This window comes from Narcine bancroftii, chromosome 14 (genome assembly GCF_036971445.1).
Source record: "Narcine bancroftii isolate sNarBan1 chromosome 14, sNarBan1.hap1, whole genome shotgun sequence".
NCBI lineage: Eukaryota > Metazoa > Chordata > Chondrichthyes > Torpediniformes > Narcinidae > Narcine > Narcine bancroftii.
This window is the reverse complement of record NC_091482.1, coordinates 7,574,189-7,595,869: the sequence shown is the minus strand read 5'-3', so window position 1 is coordinate 7,595,869 and position 21,681 is coordinate 7,574,189. Positions and strand designations below refer to the sequence as shown.

General features: G+C 43.6%; 1 long non-coding RNA gene across 1 annotated transcript in view; it reads left to right on the top strand.

Annotated features, from left to right (window-relative positions):
- LOC138749493 (uncharacterized) overlaps positions 1-19,572 on the top strand; it is a 112,297-nt gene extending 92,725 nt beyond the window's left edge. The window contains exons 7-8 of the long non-coding RNA XR_011348693.1: positions 11,102-11,284; positions 19,373-19,572. This is a non-coding gene — a long non-coding RNA (uncharacterized lncRNA). The remainder of the gene's footprint in view (positions 1-11,101; positions 11,285-19,372) is intronic.
- Positions 19,573-21,681: the final 2,109 nt, after the last annotated feature.

Genomic DNA, 21,681 nt, shown 5'->3' with positions numbered 1-21,681 from the left:
TTATCTCCATCGGCCGTTGTCCAGGAAAGCCAGTCACCACACTGAAGGACCCATCGCACCCCGAACACACCCTCCTCCCATCGGGGAGAAGGCTCAAGGGTGTGAAATTATGCACCAATGGGCTCAAAGGCAGTTTCGACCTCACAGCCATCAGGCTCCTGAATGAACCCCACAACAGCACCACCCTTGCTTGGTACGAATTGATTTTTTTTTCTAAACCTTTCTTTGTTCTTCAGCTTGATATGGCTGTATGAATGTTAGACTTCGAATGAAACACAGAAGTCTGCAGACGCTCTGATCGTAGTAAATGCCGGAGGAACTCTGCCAGTCTCACAGTGTCCATAGGAGGTAAAGATATATTACCGACGTTCCTGGCCTGAGCCCTTCTTCAAGGCAAGGGTTAACAATCATTAGATTTAACCCATTAGACTGTTCACTGAAGAACCCTGCCCACAATACTAGATATAACGGGACAATAAACCTGAACTTGAAACTTATGGTCCTAGCACAACCTTTATTTACCCCCATACATGAGGGCCAAACTTGTACTGTAATCTTTTATGTGGCTCTGTAGTTAAATTCTGATATTCTACATCCACTGAAGAGAAAATGATAAACAGGAGATGTGTGTTCCTTCAAGACTCTATAAATTATTAATGAACTTTCACAAATAAACAACATCCGGATGTGTCGAGGCAAAGTGGGTTGAACAAAGTAAGTTCAGAAATAAAAACAGGAGGATGTCACTTGACCCTTTCAAACACAATACGGTATGTCCCACAATTCAATAAAAACCTATCGTTATTGTTTCGTGCTTCTTAATTTAATGGATACCATTGTTTTTTGTGAAGTACCTGTTCGGCTGCAGTAAGTAAGGTTTCATACAATGTCATACAATCTGTTGGACAATGAACTAATGCAACATGGGGAGCAATGCTAACGTTCACTGAGGTTGCAGTGGGATCTTGTCCTTGTCGTTACTGTCCAAGTAGAAAAGAAATGCATATGAAAAGTATTCAAAGCAATCATTGAAATGGACAGCTGGTGTGAACTCGATGACAGACTTAAATCTGTTCTCAGTGGTACGAATGCAGATCATGGAGTGTAGATCCAGGCTACTTGCCCGTGACCACAAAGATTTAGAGTGATGGATGTGGCTTTCTTTGTGAGGGGTCAGGGACAAGGGGGCTTCTAGCTAAAAGTAACTCAAAGTGGATTGACTTTGATCTTCCCCATTTCAAGGCAACCAGTCGTGGATGAAGGAGCTACAGTGTGAACCGCAAGACAAAGGAGATCAGATGATGCTGGAAGTCGGACACTGCCCGTATTCCAATAACTGGTGAGGACTTGCTTTAGTGGAAGCCATCTTCTAATTCCTGAGCTCGAAAATGATCTGATCCAGACATCCTGATCCCTCAACACCATCATATTGTGAAAGAGGGGAAAACACAGCAGAAAGAAGAAATTGAAGTTAACCTGCAGGACATTCCCAAGGTAGAACACAAATCATCAAACCATAAGTGTAATTTTCTTCAAGTATCTTATTTTAATACATAGAAAAATATTCTTGAAGGGAAGGTTAAAGACTTTATTGAAGTCATGATATATCTCCATCATTTTTAAAAAACGATGATCTTTCCATGTACTGGAGAGAGGCATTGTTGGCAATGGGTGTTTGCAGCCAGGACTCCAGCCAACCAGAGTTCAAGACTGCCCGTGAAGTCAGCTCGCCACCGTGCTCTTTGAGGCAAGGAGGGATGTGAAATAAATGCCAGCCTTAGCAGCTACTCAACATCTTGAGAGAGAATGAAATCAAAGATGGTTGCCACCGGGCTTGCTAGAAATACAGATAACCTGAGCGTTCGGATCATTCACCCAGTTTGGATTCTCCAAGCACCCTCTAAAATGGAGCATGTTTTGGAATGGCTCCGGCTCTTGCTCCCGTTCCTTAAGTTCTTGTGTCTTGCCCCAGGAAGCCGATGGAGTCGGGTAACGTTCCATAGGTTTAGCATGTCGCCTCAGTTAAGGAAAGTATTCTGCCCTCGCGAGAACTAATTCAAATGAGCAGACTCTGACCTTGTTTTACATTATATTTTCCCCTCATTCACAACGTGCCGGTGTTGGCGATAAAGCCAGAACTTATTCTGGATCCCTCTTTTGCCTGTCAGAAGATGATGGTGAGCAAACTTCTTGAACAATTCAGAATCATAATTTATTGCCATGAACATGTCACAATTTTTTTTTGTTTTGTGGCCAGTGCAAACATTTATATAAACCACTTTACAAAATAAATAAAATAGTGCAAGAAAAAGAAAATGTCAAAGTGAGGCAGTGTCTGTGGTTCATTGCCAATTCAGGAATCTGATGGCAGAGGGGAAGAAGCTGTCCGTGTGCTACTGGGTGTTCGTTTTCAGGCTCCTATACCTTTTTCCCGATGGTAGCAGAGTGAAGAGGGTATGGTCTGGGTGGTGAGGGTCTTTGAGGATAGAAACTGCTTTCATAAGACAGCGCCTCTTATAGATGTCTTCAATGGGTGAAGACTGATGCCTGTGATGTCGCAGACTGAGTTAACAACCCTCTGGAGATTTTTCTTGTCCTGAGTGTTGGTGCAACCAGCCAGAGTGATTTCCATGGTGCACTGTAGAAATTTTCAAGATGACAAATCTCCTCGAACTCCTCACAAAGTATAGCTGCTGGCGAGCCTTCTTCGTGATTGCATCAACATGGAGACTCCAGGACAGATCCTCAGAGATGTTGACACTCAGGAATTTGAAGTTCTTGACCCTCTCCATTACTGACCCTTCGATGAGGGCTGATTTGTGTCCTCTTGACTTCCTCCACAATCATCTTCTTGGTTTTGCTGACGTTGAGCGCAAGATTGTTGTCGTGACCCCGTTCAACGAGCTGATCTGTACGCTCCTTCATTGCCGTCTCTGATTCTGCCAATGTCCGTGGAGTCATCGGCAAATTTGTAGATCGCATTTGAACTGTGCCTGGTCACACAGTCACAGGTGTAGAGTGAGTAAAGCAGTGGGCTAAGCACACATCCTTGAGGAGCGTCTGCGTTGATCGCCACTGGGGAGGAGACGTTGTTACCAATTCATACTGACTGCAATTCAGTGATGCTAAAGGAAGAAGGTTGTATTCCGCCACAGGTGGATGTGAGATTTGGAGCCACAAACCCCCAAGTGTTGGTACAGCCATGCACCTGCTGTCCTGTCCAATTAAGGTTGCAGGTACAGGAGATGCTGTTGGAGTCACCTGGGTGGGTGACAGCAGAGCATGCGAGGAATGACACAGCAAAGGGCAGACAGAGAGAGGAAGGCTGAAGTTGTCTGAATTCTCCTCACTGCCACTAGTCAAGAGACGACAAGAAGAATTCTCTCAAGAGCAAACAGATATTTTTAAATTTAAATTTAGACATACAGCACGGTTACAGGTCATTTTGGCCCACGAGCCAGTGCTACCCAATTGACCTATAACCCCACTACGTTTTTTATGGTGGGAGGAAACCGGAGCCCCTGGAGGAAATCCACACAGACATGGGGAAAACCCCGGTCTTTAAAATAAAGAGAGAAGGTATGATCTAAAGTGTGCTGTGTAGTGAAAACAGATTCAGTGATAAATTTCACAAGGGAATTGGATGAGTTGCAGAGGGTATGGGAAAAGGGTGGGAAGATATGGATCAGAGGCCACAAGTGCTGGAAGATCTCAAATTGTCAAGCAATATCAATGGAAAGAAAAGCCAGTTAACACTTCATGTCAAAGACCTTCCATTAGAACTATTGATCCTCTATCAAACTTGGGGTAATTCTTTCTAGGACTTAGCCGAGGACAGCTGCCACGGTTGGCGTAGAAGTTCGTGCAAAGCTATTACAGCGGCAGCGATTGGGATCCCGCGCTGTCTGTAACGAGTTTGTACGTTCTCCATGTGTCTGTGGGTTTTCTCTGGGGGCTCCGGTATCCTCCCGCCATTCAAAACGTACCAGGGGTGTAAGTTAATTAGGTGTAAATTGGATGGCATGGACTCGCGGGCAGAAATGACCTGTTTCCCTGTCGCAAGGCTAAATTTTAAAATTTTAATTTAAAATTCCATATTTGATGGCATATAAGACCCCCCACCCCCACCCCCATTTCAGCAGGGAATATGAAGAATTTTTTTAGTGTGTTTATGGGTAAGCACTTAATATTATTGAAATATGTAGCTTCAGAAAAGCAGAAAAAAATTGGACAAAAAATGCAACTAGGACAACAGAAAAAATCTTTTTAATAGTGATTTACAAGAGAAAACAAAAACAGCTTCACTATAGCAGAAAAAAATTTATAAAAACAAACTGCCACTGTCGGTCCCCGCGCTGGTCCTGCTGCCAGTTCTCTCCCGACGGCCCACTGACCCGCTCTCACCCGGCTGCCCGCTCTCTCCTGGAAGTGGTGGGGGGGGGGTGAGTGGGTCAATTGGATCAGTGTGGGGATTGGTGGTGGGCTGTCAGGAGAGACGGGGCAGCAGAACCAGTGTGGAGACCAGCAGTGGACTGCCGGGAGTCTCCGGACAGCCCGCCACCAGCTGCCACACTGATCCCACTGCCCTGCTCCCCCCCACCCCTACAGCCTGCCACCAGCCCCCAACAATAGATAGCAGAAATGTTAGAGAGCCACACAGCAATGATAATCACCGTTGGAGTTACTCACATTATCACCCTCATTTCAACTTCGCATACAAGATCCGGGGGATATTTTTGAGTCTATTTTTGGGGAAAAAAGTGATCCATATATGCCATTAAATATGGTTGATTCCTTCTATCGTATTTATCAAACATAGAAAAATACAGCACAGGAAAAGCCCCTTCAGCCCACAATGTCTACACCTTGTTACAAAATGATACCAAATTAAACTTTTTACTTTGTCAAAACAATCACTGCCATTTACTTTCTCTAAATTTTGCAAGATCTCCTGAGTTTTTCCAGTACTTTGGGGTATTCCATGCAACCCCAGCATCTGTACAATATCTTGTTTAACTTCGAATTAAACCTAGACTTAGCCCCTCCATTCTCTTCCTGTTCATTTATTCTGCGAAAACCCTCTTAAACATTACACGTGTATCTGCTTCCATCACGACCCCGGCAACTCATTCCAGAGACCCACCACCCTCTGTTTAAAAAAAAAACTTGGCCCTGAACATCTCTCTTTCGCCTTAAACACCTGTCCTCAAGATAGGTTAAACAGTCTAGAATCCCTGGGTAAAGATTGTGTCTGTCTACCCTATCACTGACCCTCAGAACTTCTATTGGATCTCCCCTCGGCCTCTGATGTTCCAGAGAAAACAACCTTGTTTGTCCAGCCTCTCCTTCTAGTCCCTACTCTCCAATCCAGGCAGCATCCTGGTAAATCTCTCAGGGACCCATGCCAAAGCCTCCGCATTCTTTCCATTAATCTCTGTAATTATTTCTGTGTCAGTAGCCCTTTTTCCACTGGCACCTTGTCCCGGGAATGAACCGGGACAGGGTCCAGTGGAAAAAGAAAACTGACAGCATGCCTGCGTCAAATAACACCATTTCGCACCGGGGATTAACCACCTCGACCCCTATTCATATCCCCGGCGTTTGCTGACGTCGACGTGCTGATAAAACCAGTGGAAAAGGGCCAGCAGAAAGGCACCTGTTTCCAGTTGAAGGTAGAACACTCCAATCCCCGGGGATGAATTATGTCCCAGTTAAGGGGGGCCCAGTAGAAACAACACAAAGGGCTTCCTCTCCCAGGACACTGCACAGCCAATTAACTGGGATGCCAGTGGAAAAGGGGCTTGTGATTGTGGAGGTTTTAGTAAATGAACTTACTGTGGCAACAAAGCAAATCTCAGCTTTGATCCATTACTCTTCGCCTTGTGAATTTCCTCCCCATTCAACTTTTGTAAAAGTTGGCAATCCAGATTATGTAGGACATTGGCTCAGAGGGAGCTCTCTTGGTGTTGACCACCTGATGCAAGGCTTTGGAGAGGCTAACCATCATGGATTTGGCTCTTCTTGATCGGTAAACTAGCGGGCTACGTGCTGCTAAAGTAGAGGAGGCCAGCCTCTTCTTGCCTGAGGGATAATTCTACAGTTAAAAAACAGGAGAGGGGATGCATCAAAGAGTTTTTCCATGGGAAGCCATCCATAAGGTAGTGAACACAGCCCGGTACTTCACGGGCAAAACTCTCCCAACCATTGGGAACATCTACAGGGAACGCTGCCGTCGGAGGGCAGCAGCGATCATCAAGGATCCCCACCACCCAGGACATGCTCTGTTCTTGCTGCTGCCATCAGGAAGGAGGTCAAGGGGCCACAAGACTTGTACCACCAGATTCAGGAACAGCTGCTACCCCTCCACCACCAGACTCAATCAGAGACACTTTTAAGGTGAAATTCAGCAGGTGTCCTTTATATAGCAAAGATAAAGATACAATCTACCTTATTAAGGGGCTCGAGTCCGAAACGTTGGTTATGTATCTTTATCTTTGCTACATAAAGGACACTGACCTGCTGAGTTTCTCCAGCATTGTGTTATTACTTCAGTCATGGTATCTGCAGACTTTCGTGTTTTACTCATTTGAAAGCTCTTAATTTGCACATTATTTGCACCCCAAGGATGTGTGCTTAGCCCACTGCTCTACTTGTTATACACCCATGACTCTATGGCCAGGCACAATTCCAATGCCATCCAACACCACAGTTGTCGGCGGAATCATAAATGGCAATGAGGAAGCGTACAGGCGGGAGGTAGATCAACTCGTTGAATGGTGTCACGACAACAACCTTGTGCTCAACATCAGCAAGACCAAGGAGATGATTGTGGACTTCAGAAGGAAGTCAGGAGAACATGACCCAGTCCTCATCGAGGGCTCAGTAATGGAGAGGGTCACGAAATTCAAATTCCTGAGTGTCGACATCACTGAGGATCTGTCCTGGGGCCTCTACGTTGATACAATCACAATGAAGGCTCGTCAACGGCTATAATTAGAGAGGTGTTTGAGGAGATTCGGTAGGTCACTCGTAAACTTGCACAGGTGTACCGCGGAGAGCATTCTGGCTGGTTGCATCACTGCTTGGTATGGAGGCACCAACTCTCAGGACAAGAATAAACTCCAGAGGTTTGTTAACTCAGCCTGTGACATCACAGGAACCGGACTTCACTCCATCGACGTAAGGTAGTGTCTTAAAAAAGCAGCCTCTATTCTCAAGGTCCCCCACCGCCCAGGCCATGTCCTCTTCACTCCGCTACCATCGAGAAAAAGGTACAGGAGCCTAAAAACGAGCACTCAACGGCACAAGGACAGCCTCTTCCCCTCTGTTCTCAGTTTCCTGAATAATCAATGAACCATAGACACTGCCTTACTTTTTGTCCACTATTTTTTTTATATAGTAATGTTGTAAGCTGGTTATAATATGAATGTTCGCACTACGACGCTGCCGCAAAATCCCGAATTTATGACAATAAATTCTGATTCATTACTGAATTTTTTTATGCTCTTGCACTGTCAGTTTGTTTGCATTTCTCTCTTTTGTATATGTATCTTTCTCTTGAGTACAATTTACAGTTACCGATAAGCAGAAATCCTGCCTGGCCCGCCGGAAAAAAGGATCTCGGTCCAAATCAAATTTATTCCTGTGAGTTTAATCAGGGCAGCTCCACTCAAACGAACTTCAAGAGTTCCTCTTTAAATCTTTGGTTTCACTGTGATTCTGGTCTTAGTTATCCCATAGTTATTGGGGCAGCACGGTTAAATCTTTGACGTCTTTCACCAGCACCAAATCCTGCGCTGTCTGTGAGGAGTTTGCATGTTCTCTCCTTTTCTGCATGGGCTTCCTCTGGGTGGTTGGGTTTCATTCCATCCTTCAAAACATAGGGGTTTTTTAGTTAATTGGGTGGCACGGGCTCGTGGCCTGGAAGGGCCTGTTACAGAGCCGTATGTCTGAAAAAGCTTCACACCATTAAATTTTGCCACTGCGGATACAAGCCAGGGCTGAGTTTCAAAATGGAATTCTAAGATCAGGATACCAATGTGGTAGTGTCGACGTTTGGTGGAAAACAACACCTTATCTTGCCTTTTCAATGTGGGTAGTGGAACTAACTGAGTGAATGTGACAAAACACTCCCAGAAATCTGATAAAAAGGTTCCCCATTCATCCTGCAGATAGCCTCAGTAAACATTTTCTACTTATCTATTCACAAAGTCAGGGACTGTTAGGAAAGCAAAGGGTTCCTGAAGTAGATGATGAATACACAGACGAACTGATAGTAACATATTAGGAGGTGTCATAGATAGACAATGGGAAAGCCATTGAACACTTTCTGCCTCCTCTGCCACTCAGTTATATCAAGCCTGAATCATGGCTGCCTATCCCTTGAAGCTGCTACCTAACCAATTTCAGGCCATCTCAGTTTTGAAGGCTTTATTGGCTCAACAGAACTCCTTTCCTGCTCACATTTCCAGCTGACCTAACAAAATCTTGATTCTTCTCCAGCAAATGCCCTTCTCATGAGAAATATTTGCTCGGTTCTGATCCCAGTGAATCCTTTAAACAATCCACTACTTGCTCTCTTAGTCCCGAAGGAATGCACAGCAAGTCTCTGAAGGGTGTTCTTCTGGAGTTCGGGTTGACGATGGTTTGGATTGAAGGCTGTGCAGCCGCAGAGGCCACAGGAGCACTAGAGGCGAATCCACGGACTCTGGGGGGTTTCTCTGAGTGTAAGAGGTGCTGGGTAATTTCTGCCAATAGCGAATCTTTGTCTGCCTTATGGTAGACTTAACAAAATCTTGTGTAATATTACATTTACTGTTTTATTACATGACAATGAAATAATCTTGAATCAATTTAGCCCTCCAAGCTCAATGCATCCACCCAATGAACAAAGTATCTCTCCGGATGTAAAATATTCAAATCTAAACACTGCTTAGGGTCTGAGCAAAGATTCATGCAAGTGAACATCTAACTGTTTGAAGCCCAGTTCCTTTAGCATAAAGCCCAATTTTACATACCTTTGAGTTTCATTAAAGGGTGTATTTGGATGGGAGTGCTTCGACCTGAAATATTAACGACCTCTCTTCCCACAGATATCTCACTGACTGCTGAGTGTTTCCAACAGGTTTTGCTTTCAGATTTCCAGCATTCTGCATTATTATTTTTACATTTCCTGCGTGGTCAGACTCCCAACTCTCTTTGTCTCTCTAAAGTTGTTCCCTCTCATAGTTTAGAAAATACAGTGCGGAAACAGGCTCTTTGGTCTAACTTGCCCACAACAACCAAAATAACACCACCCCCTCCCCCCATCTCACCCACCCCACACTCGACCCGCCTGCCTTAGGATAGGCCCAGCACCTATCCTAAACATACATTTGTCCAGATTTTTCTTAAACGTTGCAATAGCACCTACTTCAACCAACCTCTTTTGACAACCAGTTCCACACACCCACCACTCCCTGTATATGTAAAAAAAAATTGAACCCCTCAGATTTGTGTTAAATCTCTCCCCTCTCATCTATATCCTCTGGTTACCGATTCCCATGCTCTGGGCAAAAGACTATGGATTCACCTGATTTATTCCCCTTGTGATATTGTACACTGCTGTGAGATCAATGATTTATCTTTCTCTGGGTGCGATGAGATGAGATCCACTGAATAATGACAGTTTGACGAGGCTGCACTTGGCTGCAAGTCCGGTAGGCCTCATTACAGGAAGATTTGCAAAGGGTACACAAGAGATTTAACAGAATGTTCAATGTGAGTTTATTATCGTACACAGGAGTAAAATGTATTGCAGCCAGGCAGGATTGGAGAGCAGAATCTATGAGCTATGGCTAGATGGTTGGACAAGCTTGGGTGGTTTTCTTCTGAAGTATCAGAGACTGATAGAAGTCCAGAAAATGATGAGAGGGATGGGGGGCAGCCATTCTCAACCTTTTTCCCACTAAGGCCTTCCGACACTTAGCTCAAATTTTATAGGCCCCACCACCCCCCTTCCCTGCAAAGCAGTCAAGTTTTGGTTTCTTCCATACTTCTACCGACTCCATGAAAGATAGCTATGTTACCTGAAGTGAAAATTTTAAAAAAAGACTTTCATTTATATGTGCTGTGCGCCCCCCCCCCCACCCTTTGAGAATGTATGAGATAGATAGAATCTTTCTCCCAGGGTAAAAATGTCAAACACTAGAGAACACTGTGCTATGTTCTATTTTGTAAGGTGAGAAGGGAGAAATTTAAAGGGGATGTGTGGAGCAAGTTTTTTTCACACTGAAAGTGGTAGTTACCAGAAATGGTGGCGAAAGCAAATATAATAGTGCCCTTTAAGAGGCTTTTAGGTAGACACTTGAATAGGTGGATACGGATCGTGTGCAGGTGGTCGAGATTTTATCGAATTTGGCATTGTGTTCAATACAGACATTGTGAACTGGTATGTTCTAGTTTCTGAGTGTTGCTAGCCTGTTCTAGTTTTTGTTTCAGATTTCTGGCATCTGCAGTTTGTCCCCCATTCCCGCCTCCAACCCCCTCAACACCTTATGCATTCCATTGGATCCAGGGAGAGATCATTGCGAGTAATTTCTGAATCATGAGGCGAGAATAAGGTTAGAGAGTTGATCTCATACTTGCGTATTGATTTGGCCAACTCTCTGGAAAGGTTTATATCTCTTTGTACCTTAAAAGCCCCTCCCAGTTAAATCTATAATGTACTGAAGATTTTTTTCTGCGTGGTGTATAAAGAAATTAGATTCTATTAAGTCGTCATAATGTAACAAGTATCACAAACCAAGAGGTGTTAATGTTCATGGTCAGAAGGGAATCATTTCAGATGTGGGTATTTAAAATTAAATATAAAAGGAAGAACTGTTTTATTTTAACCTGGAGGCTGAATTATATTGGCAATTCCCATTTGCATCCACTTGTCCTGAAGATCACAATTGCATCCCTAAATATGACATCAGCGATAGAGTTGGCCCATGTCTCAGTCTTCTTCCGTGTGCTGGCATTTTGGTCTGTCCTTAGTCAGCTTCCTCACCCACCCCCATAACTAACTTCATGTCAATCCAACTGACTTTTGAAAGGTTCTTCTGGGATCTGATTATAGGAAAAGTCCAAATATCCAGATGCCAGAAATTCGGACCACCCAAGAATCCTGAATTCTCGAAAACCATCAGCATAAATCCGGACCACCTGAGAAACCAGACTTCTTGAAAACTCTCGGCTTTTGTGTGCATAAGCGTCGCTGATGGACAGTGGCAACCAGCGACCACGCAGGAGTCGTGGAAATGTAAGAATTCTTTTTTGGTTTTTGTGTTTTATAAGGAAAAATGTTTTGTTAATAAACTATCAAAATGTCCCTGTCTCAAATGAAAATTTTAAAAGTACTGCCCAAGAATACGGAAAATCTGGACTGACTCAATCCCCGAGCATTCCTGATTTTAGGACCTTTACCGTGCATCACCCAGTTAGATAATGTGTCCTAGATCTATACAGTCCTCTATAAAGAGAAAAAATTCTTCTAATTGCCAGTTATTTTAAATTTTGATCAGTGATTACTGACCTAGTTGCCAAGGAAGCAGTTTCTCCAACGTGCCACCAAAAGCCATAACTATTTTAAGGATTTTAAACCAAAAGCAGGAGGAGACTGAGCTGAGGGTGATTGATCACTGCCCAGACATTTGTTCTATTGGACGATTGCTCAATCGGACAGAAAGGCCTTCCTGTTCGAGTCTCAAGTTTGTCTTTATCCTAATACTGACTCAAAAAAGGGGAAATCTTAAATCAGCTTTCGTTGGATAACCAGTTTAGATGTCAAAACCCTATGTGACTCCACTGAGGCGAAACAGATGGTTATCTGAGGAACTGAAAGCTCCCCTGCAGACTGAGTGCATTGTTAATGGTTATCTTGGGATTATTTTACCACAACCTAACCCAGAATTGCTCTCACTGATCTGGAGATATGAGAGAGGAGAACAATTTATTTTTACATCTAATTTTCCACCCTCTTTTCCTAAGTATGGGATATAGTTTCAGATGATAGAGCAGTTCTTCAGTATCTTGCTCGAAGGAAAGTACTTCTGAAGAAAATGCAAAACCTGCTGCACATCAATGCTCCAAGCCCTGCTATTTACTGGATACTTTCCTCTTCCATGTGACCTCCCAAAATGCAAGACTTGTATTAAACTTCATCTGCCATTTCTCTGCCCAAATTTCTTACCGATCTACATCTTGCTGTATCCTTTGAAAATCTTCCCTTCTATTCCTCTTTTCCTACGGGCGCGGCAGAATTCCCACTAATTGGTAGTGCAAAAAATAAACTGCACACAGCGTGAACATGTAAACAATCAAAAGAAATGTAAACAGGAAAATAATGTAAACAAACTGACTCTGTGATTGAGAGAGAATAAAAAGAAAATCAATAAAGTGCACAAGTAAGAGTCCTTAAACGAGTCCCCGATTGAGTTTGTCGTTGAGGAATCTGATGATGGAGGGTAGCAGCTGTTCTTGAACCTGGTGGGGCGAGTCTTGTGGCCCCTATACCAGGTGCCCCTAACAATAAGAGTAGCAAAATAAGCGGCACGATTAGTGTAGTGGTTAGTATAACGCTGTTACAGCAGCAGAGATCGGGACAGGGATTCGAATCCCGCGCTCTCTGTATGTTCTCCCCATGTCTGTGTGGGTTTTCCCCGGGGGCTCCAGTTTCCTCCCACTGTTCAAAACATCTTTTCTCAGGGTAGGGAAGTCTTAAACTAAAGGGCATAGATTAAAGGAGAGAGGGGCAAGATTAAAGAGGATCTGAGCAGCAATTCTTTCTCACAGAGGATGATGGGTGTATGGTAAAAACACACAGAAGTGATGGAGGAACTCAGCCAGCCCATAGGAGGTAAACATTTCAGTCCTGAGCTCTTCTTCAAGGTACAAGCAAATAACAGGCAGGCATCTTTAATTAAAGACTGGAGAGAAAGGGGGAAGAATGGGAGGGGGGAGGAATCCAGACCAACAGACAAAAGGTGCTCATTGGATGATAAGAGGAAAGGCGAGAATTGATTTTGGCTCTGTGAAAGGAGCAGAGGGAAAATGGAAGAGAGAGAGAGAACCAAAGAGAAGGAAACAGGGATATATTCCCTGGAAGGTATATGGAACAAGCTGCCATAGGAAACGATAGAGCCAGCTACAGGTATGCGGATAAGAGAGGGATACAGGGCAAAGGCAGGCAAATGGCAACTATGATGAGTCGGCTTACAGAGAGGTGGTGGATAGGCTTGTAAGGGCAACAACCTGACTCTCAACATGGACAAGATGAAAGAGAGGATTGTGGGCTTTAGGAGGTCGAAGGACCACTCCCCACTACTTAGCAATGGCTCCATCGTAGAGAGAGAGTGGCGTGCACAAAGATCCTTGGCGTCCATTTAAAGGACGACCTATCTTGGATCCCTCCCATTGGTCAGGAAGACACAGCAGCACCTACATTTCCTAAGGAGGATGAGGGTGGGGGGGGGCAAGTCATCCGGCCACCATCCTCACACCATGGTACAGAGTGACCTGGCTGACTGCATGATAGTGTGGTGTGGTAGGTACAAAGCATCAGATTGGAAATCAGTTGCAAGGGTGATTAAAACCGCTGAGAAAATCACTGGGGTCTCCCTTCCCTTCAATGGCATCTGCAGGGAGCAGTGCTCAAAGATGGCTCAGGATGGTTAATGTAGTGGTGGGGCGGCACGATTGGCGCAACGATGGAACAGCGTGAGCAACCAAGGTTCGAAACCCACACTGTCTGTAAGGAGTTTGTACGTCCTCTCCATGTCTGTGTGGGTTTTCCCCCGGGGGGGGGGGGGTTCCAGTTTCCTCCCACCCTTCAAAAACTTACCAGGGGCATTGGTCAATCAGGTTAAATTGGGCTCGTGGGCCGAAAGGGCCTTTATTACAGTGCTGTAAGTCTAAATTTACAGATAATTAAAAAAAAATAATCATTGAGGATACTTACCATCCAGCCAGCAAAATCTTTGAGGTACAGGAACATAAAAACCAGGACGACCAGGCTGGGAACCAGCTTCTTCCCACAGGCGGTGAGACTGTTGAACAATTGGAGAAACCCACAAATTATTTTTATATGTATTTATTTTGGATCGCTATGTATTATGTTGTTTGTGTGTAGATGTACTGTGTGTCTGTGATTGTGTGCACTGTGGTCCGGAGATATGCCGTTTCATGGGGTTGTACATGTATATGTTCAATCAGATGACAGTAAACTTGAACTCAGTTGGATAATTGAGTGGGCTTGGATAAATTGGGCAGAAGAGCATGCTTCTGTGCTGTACAACTTGGCTAAACCTGAACCGTGAGCACATTCCTGGAACCTGAATGCTAATATTAAGTGAATTAGGGTAGCTAACAACAGCTCTTTAACTGGTGTCATTAAATACAATTTTATTGAAGAGCTCTGTGCTTGTACAATGTCAATCCAACGAAGGATTACAACTTACACTCTCCAGAACTTAATGACAGATTTGTTATAATTTTTAAACAATTGTAATTAGCTTTTGCCCGGGTCTAAAAAGATACCAAGGGAATCCTTTTCTTAATACACAGAAGGCAGAACATAAAACATTAGAACTGTTCAGCACAGAAACAGGCCCTTCGGCCCATCTGGTTCATGCCAAACTATTATTCCGCCTAGTCCTATTGACCTGCACCTACACCTTCCCCCTCCATACCCCTCCTTACCATGTACCCATCGAGATTTCTCTTCAACATTGAAAGGGAACACGCATTCACCACCTCCGTTGGCAGCTTGTTCCATACTCTCACCGGCCTCTGAGTGAAGTTCCCCCTAATGTTCGCCTTAAACATTTCACCTTTCACCGTTAACCCATGTATTCTCGTTTTGTCTCGCCCTGTCTCAATGGGAAAATCTTCCTTGCATTTACCCTATCTGTATCTCTTGTATCAAACTAAAAATCTGCTACTTGCACCTGCTGGATATCCCTCCATCCCCTTCACATTCATGTGTCTATCTAGAAACCTCTTCAAAATTACCCATATATCTGCTTCCACCACTATATCCAAGCACATATCACTCTCCAGCAGAGACTCCAGACACTGCAATAAAAGCAAGTGATAATGATTGGGAGAAAGACAAAAAGATTTGTATGTAATCTCACCCCCTTTTAACTTTAGCCGTAATGGGTCCTGACTCCAAAATGAGGATTGACCATTTTCACCTAAGAATGCTGCATGACCTGCTGAGTTCCTTAAGCAGTCATTACTTGGAACAGAGATCGCTGCGTTTATTGGGAAAGTATGATGTACCACTCAGTCTAGGCCTGATTCTACTTCCCGTTCCATTGTCCCCCTTTATACCTGTCATTTTACAGTCTTTTTAATACTTCCTGAAGTCACCCCTGATTGACCAGCAAGTCCTCCATTAGTCAGGTCAGGACAAATTTATTATCATCCGATTGTACAAGTGCAACCCGATGAAACAGTGTTCTCAGGTCCTCGGTGCAAAACACACAACACACAACCAGACATTACACACATACAGACAAACAATACAGATACAGGACAAGTATTCATATGTAATTGTTTCATGAATATGAGAGTCTCGAATGGTTAGTGTGAACGGTTCCTTTGGTTATTCAGCATTCTCACTGCCTGTGGGAAGAAGCTGATCCTCATCCTGGTGGTGCTGGCTCTGATCCTCCTGGATCTCTTCCCCGACAGGAGCAGCTGAAAGATGATGTGTGCGGGGTGGAAGGGGTCCTCAATGATTTTGTGCGCCCTCTTCAGAAAATGATCCAAATCGATCACATTGAAGGGGTGGGGGTGAGGGAGACTCTCTGCCTCTTTTAGGGTCCTGTGGATTGACCTATCCATTTCTCTGCAGCAACCAGACCACACTGTGTGCAGCTGCCCAGGAAGCTCTCAATAGAGCTCCTGTAGAAGGGTGACCTAATGGTGGCCGGTAGCCTTGCCCACTTCGGTTTTCTCTGGAAGTGCAGTCCCTGTTGAGTCTTCCTGACAAGTGAGGAGATGTCGAGTGTTCACGATAGGTCACTCGTTAAGTGAACTCCAAGGTGCTCTCCACAACATAGTATTGATAACAAACAGAGTTAACATAACAAGGTGTTTTAGCTGAGACTTGACTCTCATGGAAATAAATCCATGAAACCATATTCATACTGTGCATATATTTTCCTCAGCATCCCAGGTTTATTCCTTCCCTTTGGAGGTAAAAATTTAAAGCTAAACCACAACAAACCAGGGTGGGTGGGGGTAGGGAAATGGTGTGAAGGAGACAAGATTTTCCATATTCGAGGGCGTAGCCAGGTTCTAAAGTTAGGGGAGTGAGGACATAAAAAAGGCATCACGACACATACCAGATGGTGAGTCAGTGGTTGAATGGCGCGGCACACTGTTTTTTTGGTGGTGTTGTGCCGGGGTGGGGGGGGGGAGGGCGGGGAGGAGGGTGGCGGCGGTAGCAAACTGGACTTGGGGTGGTGGCACCATTAGAGTCGGACCGGTGGGGGGGGGGGGCCACAACATCTGATCTGGGGTGGTGGGGTAAGGCGACATTTTTAAAAAAATTCTCAGTCTCCCCCCGCAGCTCTGCCACTGGCTTTATTCACAGGGGAACAAATGTGGAAAACTTAAAAGGAAAGTTTTTTTAAAAATAAACTGTCACTCATTTATACATTACACCATAATATGGAGGCAGCCCAGAGGAGATTCACCAGGAGATGAGGGGATTACACGATGAAGAGAGATTGAGTCGTCTGGGACTGTACTCACTGGAATGTAGAAAAATGAGAGGAGATGTTACGGAAAGGTATAAAATTATATAAGGCATAGATAAGATAGCAGTAGGTAAGTTATTTCCATTGGTTGGGGAGACTAGAACTGGGGGACATAGACTCAAGATTCAGGGTAGTAGATTTAGGACAGAGGTGAGACGGAACTGCTTTTCCCAGAGGGTGGTGAATTTGTGGAATTCGCTGCCCAATGAATCAGCGGAGGCTGCCTCAGTAAATTTATTCAAGACAAGGTTGGATAGATTTTTACATAGTAGGGGAATTAAGGGATCTGGGGAAAAGGCATGTAGGTGCAAATGAACCTGTCATCAGATCAGCCATGATCTCACTAAATGGGGGAGCAGTTTCGACGGGCCGGATGGCCGACTCCCCCTCCTAGTTCTTATATTCGTACAAGAATATTTCTCGAACTGTGAACACCCACTTTTGCACTTTAATTGGAATATTGCTTTCTCAGTACTTTTAAGTTTAGCTCCAGAAATTCTTTTAGTGCAATATTGATTAGTTCACGCTGCTTAACTCGATAATTAAAGATTTAGTAAAATTATAATCCACCTAATCCTTCCTGTTCTTGTAAGGGCTCTTTTGATTTCTGTCTCTGTACCTGGTTTGTCTCTTAACTCAATGTAATTATGAACAGTTTTACTGCCATTACACTAAAAGTAAAATAAATAATGTTAAATTGTGTGGCTAATTAAATAATTACTTCAGGAGAACTTTGAAATTAATGCAGGGATGTAATTGCAAAAAGCCCATGGTTAGAGATTTCCGCTGTGCCAGAGTAGGCCAGAACTGCTAATCTGAGTAATTGAACCTGCCCACAGATCTCAATAGTCCCCCTCAGAGTTGACTCCACTTGCAGAAGAGAGGATTTGCTCATGTAAGAATATTCCAATTCTGCCCTCTTGAGTGTGTTTAATTTTATTTGCTCCATCTTAGCAAGTAAGGCCTCAGCTGCCAAGGTACAAAGCTCTGAAATCACTTCTTTCTGCCTCTCTTCCTCTTAAGTCAGTTTGCTACATCAAACTAGCTCACTCTTGCACCAAATGCAACTGTAAATGTTTATTTATATATCCTTTTATATTTGTTTCTGACTTGGCCAATTATGGTCATTTAATTTATAATATTGTAGTTGGAGCATCTTATGTACCTGTGTGGGTGCAGCAAGTTAGCATCTGTACATCTGTATATGATAATAAACTTAAAAATCATCACCAACTTCGTGCTGTTAAAAGAATTTCCAAGGTTTTTTTTTAATGTCCCGTGGACTTTTAACAAAAATGAATAGCTCTGTCCAGTTTATTTAAAGTTAGGTTATCATTAGATTTCAAGAAACTGCATAATGAACATCTTTTACTAGCTCCTGCTTTACCAGAATTAACTGTAGCAAGCAAGCTCTGTCATGTTGGTCCAGTTTTACTGTGTAAAAAGCAGTGCTGAATTTGATAAGAGCTCACAGAAGGAATTTGACTTCTGCCTTTTAACATGTGTAATTTTAAAAAAAAAGAACAGGCCCTTTCAGCCCACGAGCCCGTGCCGACCAATCACACTCAATTGACATCCAACCCCCGGTACGTTTCTTTTTGAACGGTGGGAGGAAACCGGAGCACCTGGAGGAAAGCCACGCAGACACGGGGAGAGCACTTGCAGACAGTGCGGGATTCGAACTCTGGCGCTGTAACAGCGTTGGGTTAACCGCTACGGTAACCGCGCCGCCCTCTGTGTTTTTCCTTTTCTCATTTTGTCCTTCATTCCTTTTCTGCTTTTGTTTGACATGTTGATTTTAGTCTTTAAATCTGGTTTTTGATTTATATATAGATATTTTCTTACCCTCTTGCTTCCTATTTTAAAATCTGTTTCCCCAGGTTTATGGATGCAGGCATTCTCCCTTTTACATCTCATGCCACACTATCAGTTTTAATCTGTCTCTTTTACCCCATCTCTCTTTGTTCCTTCTCTGAATATAATTAGCACAAGCTGTAATCAACTAAAGAGTTAAATCCATTGAAAGAAATTATTGTAATTGTGGGTGAATGACAGTCTGACTCGAACTCTGACCTCAAACTCCATAACCCGCATCTCCAGTCGTTTCCCTTTTGTATAAACGATTGAACATTCATTTTAACTGTGCACTGACACTATGGAAAGGTTATGCTTAATCGTCTCTTTGACCATAGGAAATCAACATCAGATTTGAGAAGGCAGAATTTTAAGATACCTTTCATCAAAAAATTTTTGCAATATTGTGAGCCTTGTATTGACGCAGTGCTAAAATCACATTTAAACATTTCAAAACTTGCTGGTTTTTTTTGGACTTGCGCTGATGTGTCAGCCCAGTTAAATATACCCAGTTTTTATTCATTTAATCCTTAAATGAAAAGCGCCAATAAACAAATTTGTCTTTCGATTTATTGTCAATTAATTTGTATCTGTTTTAGATTGTAACAACAAAATTGTGGGGGTGCGGGAGGAGGCGGGAATCTATGAAGGTTATGAATCGGTACTGTTCAATTACACAGATGTCTGTTTGCATTTAACTTGGCTTGTGATATTTCCGTTTGCAGACTTCTATGGATTATGTGAGGAGCAAAATGTACTCTTCAACTGAAATACTGCACGTAATTACTATAACCCTCTGAAGACTTGCAATGGCCATTGTATCTAAGATTTTAAAGAAGGGTATGTGCACCAGGGGATTTTCTCTTCCCATCCCAGTGATTCTTTTTGCATATGAGGATCAATAAATGTTAATGGAGTCATAAGAAAGAGCCAAAACCTTAGGTCTGTTTGCACTATATCAGATAAAGATAATATTCTGCTGATTCTTTCTCAATGATTGAATAGATCAAATGTATTTGATATTGCAAAAACATGTTCCATCTCCACAGCATGATGTTACTGTAAACAGTACTTAAGATGAAAGAGACCATTAGGTTTATCAGCATCAGGCAGAATGGTTAACTCGACATGAGTGTGCAATTCATTTGGAAATTTCAACGGATAGTGCGTGTCGAGAGCAAGGTATCAATATCCTGGCCGAGGGGACCTCACCTGCTAAGACCTGCCACAGACCTCTCCTCCCCTGCTGCTCAAGCTCTACGACTGTGTACTCGCCAGACTCACTCCTGCGGCCACTTGTCCTTCCTGGCCATTGGTCTCCGCCGTCATCTTGTACCACGTGGAGTCCAGCTCTGGTTCCAAGCCCCCACCAGATCTCAGGTACCTGCGCTGCGTTGACTCCTGCTCTCTTTGCTTCTCTCGCCATGTCCTACTGACTACCCTCACCTCGACGTGGGCCCTCACTCTCTCGCTACCGCAGCTCCGTGAGCTGCCGCGGACCTCTCCTAACTACGATCAGAAACCAGCTCAGTCCTACTCCTGGTCAGTTTACCGTTTTCTCCATTCTGAAGATTCACTGTTGATTTGGGGTGAATTTGGTGTTAGATTTCCCAGTGTTATTTCTGTGCCTTGATAACCTGATGACACTGTGTAGATTCACACCAAAGAGATAAATCACTCTTGGAACACTCTCCAATTTGACCTCTGAAGAGTGAGAGAAGAATAAAAATTCAGAGTAAAAAAGATCTCAGAAGTAATTACAAAAACAAAACACTGCGGAAAGCAGGAAATACAGGATTTATTAAAAAAACATAAATGCTGGATACGCTCAACAGGTAAGGCAGTATCTGTAGAGACAGTAAAATAGAGTTATACTTCTCAGACCCGAGACGTTATCTGATGGCATGTAGATTGAAATGAGTGTTTCAGCAAACTCGGTACTAACCCGTAGATTGTGATCTAATCGTGTATTACAAAACACAGAATTCATACAGTCCTTCATCTTGGGAAGGTAGATTGGAATCTTGCCAGCGCATAAGAATGCTGGAGGTACTCAGCAGGTCACGCAGCATCCAGAAGAAGTAAAAGCCAGTCGATGTTTTGGGCCTGAGCCCTTCTTCCCAAAGCGTCGACTGTCTTTTTCTTCCTACGGCTGCTGCGCAGATCTGCTGAGTTTCTCCAGCGCTTTTGCACCCTGCACTAGACCCCAGCGTCCGCAGGTTTTCCTGCTTGCCTCCACTTGGAATCTAGCCAGGCTGACAGGATGAAGCATTTCTATTCTGCTGCTTGTAGGGTTTGCCGTGAATGGAGCCTGGGCCGGTCTCAACTTAGTCCCTGGTGCACATTGCACAGGGCTACCCAAAACCCTGACATTATTTGATAGTTTCATTCAGAAGCTGTGAAGAATGGCTGGTTTGTGATTTGAAATGTTTCCAATGATGCAGAATTTGGTGGTTGTTACACCAGTGGAGTGTGATGGCCTTTAGCCTCACACCACCTGTGATTGGAAAGGCTTTGTTCACGCTTTCCATGCTGTCCTCAAACTAATTTTTTTTAAAAAAATGTTTTATTTTTCACACTATGAACCATATTAACCAAAGTACACACAAACATTTCCCTCTTGAATATACACAGTGTCATTTTCCCCCTTCCCTCCCTCCTTCCCAACCCCCTCCCCACCCACTAAACGTTCAACATATACAATACATTAAACCCATTAAACAATGTCATCACACAATGAAAATAAACAAGAAAATTGTGTCATCTACTTTTACACACTGGGTCAGTTCATTTCGTCTTCTTCGCATTCTGTCATTTTAGGGGGGGTGGAGGTCCGCGGTAGGCCCTCTCTGCTGTGTTCCATGTACGGTTCCCAAATTTGTTCAAATACTGTGACATTATTTCTTAAAATTATATGTTATTTTTTCCAATGGAATACATTTATTCATTTCCATGTCCTCTCAGGTTCTCTTCTGAATTCCAAGTTGACATTATACATTTTTTTGCTAACCCTAAGGCTACCACCATAAATCTT